The following is a 5,265-nucleotide window of genomic DNA, read 5'->3' as shown; positions in this document are numbered from 1 at the left end:
TATGGGATAGCTGCAGCAGAGCCCGGGCGGCGCGCGCGCGTATATAGATGAAACGGTTTGGCGCGCGCGCAAGACAAAATTAGCTTTGGAGCTATGGGAGAAAATTGAATCGTAAAAAGTTGATCCAATTACGCGTGGCGCGCGAGCTTTTGCCCTCTTCCGCGTCCCACGTAGCGCGCCCGGCTCCTACACTCCACTCCTTCTTCATCCTTCTTCTTCTTCTGCTCTTCTTCCTCTTATTCTTCCTCTGCAACCATCAATGCCGCGCGTCGCTCGCTCGCTCTCTCTATATACATATATATAATCTTGAAGAATGAAAGACAGCTCAACGAGGAGGCCGCTGGCTTCCTACACTATACCTATCCTATAACTGCGAGTTATATATCTATACGTATGTATTTTTAAAGGAGCGGAAAGCTTGTCTCGCGGGCGAGCGAGTCGAGTCGCGCGCGCGCCAAAGTTTTACTCGAGAACACAATCTAACTTATAATACGCGTTGTCGAGTGCACTGGAGGGAATACTGTACGAGGGAGAGGTGCACGTCGCTTGATCCTTTTTTGCGTGCGACGCACGAGTTGGTCTCGACCGTCTCTCGATTGCCAGTCGATGAGGTACAAATATTTTGGGAACAACGGATCGAGCTCGATCGAGAGCGAGACAGGAATATTAGTATGCAATCGTATATCGGAGAAAAACACGAGTTCCGGCAAAAAAGATCAGACTGACATCGGTCTTCTGCTGTTTTCCATCAAGCTTCGAGTACGCGCGTGGTCCGTATTAGCACAGGCCACATCTAGGCCGAAGTCGACCATCTTCAACGACCAACGACCGAAGATTCACTTCAAAAAAGTAGTACGAGTCAATGATCGATCGTACCTCTCCCGCGTATCGGTGAAAATTAGCCTAGTAATGCAGAGCCGAATATAGTCCATTATCGAGCATTACGCTGCGTCGCCACAGAGATAAAGATCTCATATACGTATACTGCAGAGTACTCGAAGATAAGCGCGTCATGGGAATATGAGCACGCGAACGCACGAATATAACGGGTTAATACGTGCCACACACTATAGATACACCACTCGTACACACTTGGCTCGTGCAGATACGAGCCGGAGAGAGCCGCGTGAATTATGAAACGCCAATTTAACAAAACGCGGGTGAGCCCAACTAGGTATGAAGCTAGCCCCCGACGCGGGAACTGTATAATAGTGCGCCAGTATCGGTGGCTGCATACGAGCTGGCGTCCATTATATAATATAGCTGCGAGCACAAGGAGCTGTCGTGGTCGACTTCTTTTTCTTTGACTCTCGCGCGTGCGTTACATTTTTTTTTTACTCCAACGGTGGCTATCATTAACCGGGTGACGCGGAGGTAATGAGTGAAATAGCTGAATCGACCGGTGAACAGCTGCCGCGCGTGTACGCGAGATTCAGGAACCAGGTGTATCGCACGATATATGCGCGGGCAATAATTCATGCATTGGGTCGTGTTCGGCGAGGGGACTTTGGTTGGCAGTGAAATTAGCCCAAACCGCAAGGCATAATTTATTACTGATCGTAACTGACGATAAAGTAACTCGAATAAAATAATGTTTGTTGTTTTTTCATTATTAGTTTGATGTTACGCGTATATAAATCAAGGACGTTTCCGTGGTATTTTGTTTATTTTAAAAAGTACTATGGAAACATCCTTCATTTACATATGTGTGACATTCGGCTAAAAATTTAAGAAAAGACACGAAATATTTATGTTAAAGTTATAATGCCCAAACTTGTGAATTTATTCAAGCCAATACTGATTAATAATGAATTTTTCTTTGTGGTTTGTAAAATTTTACTCACAACTTGCAGCGCTTCATTTCAATATTTTAGTATTTTTACAGATACCTTTCAAAAAATGCTTAATCGGAGTTAATTTCAATATCTATTATTTTTGCTTCATTAAAAATGTTTAAAAAATTGTTTGTCCGAAAATATCTTCCTAAAATCCCTGGATTAGAAAAATTAGATAAAAATTATGGAGCGAGTAAAATATTTCTCATCTTAACGTTCATGTGGCCGGGTCAAAATCGCCTTTTGCAATATCTGGGACGATTATTTATAACACTAAATTTTGCATTCACTATATTTTTACAGTTACATACCACTTTTCATGTAATTCGACCGCCGATTGACTGGGATTTAGCCATACAAAATTTATTCGAACTATCTTTTGTTCTAATGGAATTATCTTCTTACTACATATTTTTTTCTTTGGAGTGTGAGGTAATAGTTAAATGATTGCAAAGAAAAATAGTTTTATTCATTTTTCGTAAAAGTAGCATAAATATATTTTAGATTCACGATTTGGGTTCGAGGTCTGTCAGTTTTTGGAATAGTGTATTAGATTCTGACCAAAAACAGTTAATGTTAACCATAAGTCAATTTCATCGCAAAATAGCAATAATAGCCAGAGGTTTGATGATAAATGTCGAACTACGACAGTATTTGAGAAAGATTATATAAGCGAGCAAAACAAATGTTTCTTTGCAGTTATAGTCTTTACCTGCCTGATGGGATTCGCTATCTCTCCTGTATCCGTACCATACATAGTTAATTATATTTTTCCAAATAAGTATAATCTAACGCCTAAACTATGCACTTCTGCGGGTGCTTATTTCTTCGACGAGAATAAATATTTTTTCTATTATTTCTTGTACTCATTATTCTTGATGGCTCTGGCTGCTATGATTGGAATTGGTTATTGCTCTATAGCAACATTTTTCATTTCTAATACTCTTATTAGATTCAAATTGGTAGGGTATGTTTTTTGAAACTAAATAAGTAAACTGAAAAATATCATTAAAACGATTTATTTTTGTTTAGTTTTCGTTTGCGAAAATTATGTTCACTCGTAACAAGTGATAATTTTCAAAATACTAAATCAATGGATAAATTTATTTATGAGGAAGTTCAAAATTTACACCTGAGTCACTTGTCTGCTATAAAGTAATTTATCAAACGATTTCATTTAATGTTTAAAATCATATCTGTGTATTTAAACAATTTTTTAGGTATTTTGAGATAGGTGAACATGTATCCAGCAAGTTTCTGATGATTCTTTCTACTTACGCGTTAGTTGGTTTAAGTTTTACAGGGACTATGGTAAAATTATTTTCCAGTTTATTCAATAGAACTTAAAAAAATGTATCCAAATGAAATTTCAGATATTGTACTCTTTGAGTATGGAAAATTATTTCCTCTTATTCGAGATGATAATTTCATTTATTGCGGTCTTATTTTTAGCATTTATAAAAGCTCATTTTGGACAAATAGTTATCGATGCAAGCAATGATATATTTTATGACTGGTAAGTGTTAACAGCTTCAATTATGCAAAAACATTTAATCGTAACTGTGTTACACTAGAAATTAAACGTCAATATAAATGACAAACGTACTCAATCCCAGTATAAAAAATACGTTCGTTCATTTTTAGTACAGAATTCAAAATGACAAACTCAACCGGTCTCATAATAACGGTATTTTTCATGATCATGCTATCACAAACATTAGTATGGTGCATAAGCACACATATGAGAAAATTTTAAAAACGTGACCACTTTGTGTGGTTCGCAAACAATTGCACATCTCTGTAACTCTTATACATTGTTGAGCATGATATGAGAGTGAAAAACCATGTTGTGAAATCAAATTTAAATATGCTCAATTTTTTAGAAAAATGTTGAAAAAGTCAGTTAGTCATTAAGAGAATGGTGAGCGAAAATATCAAATTTCTAGTCCCGTTTTTATGAAACCACTACTGAATATTCCTTATAAGGCCCTGTAGGACCTTACAAGATATCAAAATCAATAAGTCTTTTCGAAAAATATTCAGCAGAATTAAGGAAAAACAAGATTGAAAATTTAATTTTTGGTTGAATTCGCTTGATACAATACTTTGCGTTGTTTTTAAATTTTTATTTCCATAGTACCTTGCTATTTTTAAAATTGCTATAGAAACGTCCTTCGTTTACACTTGTAACATTCGGCTGAAATTTTTCAAACGACACAAAATATTCTATTTTTTAATAAAATTTAAAAAACATGAATTTATGAATCTATACAGGCCAAAAGATATTATATTGTTTTTATTATGATTAAAAATGTATTGTACTTTGTGGTTTGGACAAAGTTTTCTCATGACTTGCCGCACTCTATAATATTTTAGTATTTCGACAGATAGTTACAAAAAATGCTGAATCGGAGTTAATTTTTGTTTTTCATTCTTTAATTTTAACGTATCTGCGATCATTGCTTTATTGAAAATGTTTGAAAAATTGTTCGTCATAAATTATCTTCCTGAAATTCCTGGTTTAGCAGAATTAGATAAATTTTACGGAGAAAGTAAAATATTTCTCGAATTAACGCTCATATGGCCGGGTCAAAATCGACTTTTGCAATATTTCGGAAGGTTATTTATAATGATAAATTTTGTATCAAGTATATTGTGTCAGTTACATACCACATTTCATGTAATTCGACCGCCAATTAACTGGGAATTCGCTATACAAAATTTATTTGAATTATCTTTCGTTTTGATGATAATATCTACTTACTACATACTTTTTTCCATGGAGCATGAGGTAATGGTTAAATAAACTTTGCAAAGAAAACTTTTTTCACAAAAGTAGTATGAATCAATTTTAGGTTCACGACTTCGCCTCCATGACTGTCGATTTTTGGAATAGTATATCAGATTCTGAACAATACGAATTCATACTAAACATAAGCCAATTTTATCGCAGAATAGCGATATTTATTAGAGGTTCGATAATAACATTTTTAATTACCGCACAGTTTGAAAGAAATTATAGCGGACAAAATATTTTTAAGAAACTATAAATTCAAGTTAACACTTTATATTAACGTTTTTTTCAGTTATAATCTTTACCAGCTTCATGGTATTTGCCATCTCTCCGGTATCTGTCCCATATGTAGTTAATTATGTATTTCCAAATAAGTATAATCTAACTCCTAAGCTGTGCTCCACTGCAGGTTATTTTTTCTTTGAGAAGAAATATTTTTTTTATTTATTCTCGTATTCCTTATTCTTCATGACCCAGGCAGCTATTATCGGAATTGCTCTTTGCTCTACAGCAACATTTTTCATATCTAATATTCTTATTAGATTCAATTTGTTGGGGTAAGTTTAATGAAACACATTGACTTGCCTGAAAAGCATATCCAGCGATTTTTTTTCAGTTTTCGTTTGCGAAAATTAA

The sequence above is a fragment of the Trichogramma pretiosum genome, unplaced genomic scaffold (genome assembly GCF_000599845.2).
Source record: "Trichogramma pretiosum strain Unisexual culture from Peru unplaced genomic scaffold, Tpre_2.0 scaffold10, whole genome shotgun sequence".
In the NCBI taxonomy this organism is placed as follows: domain Eukaryota; kingdom Metazoa; phylum Arthropoda; class Insecta; order Hymenoptera; family Trichogrammatidae; genus Trichogramma; species Trichogramma pretiosum.
This window is presented reverse-complemented; position numbering follows the sequence as displayed.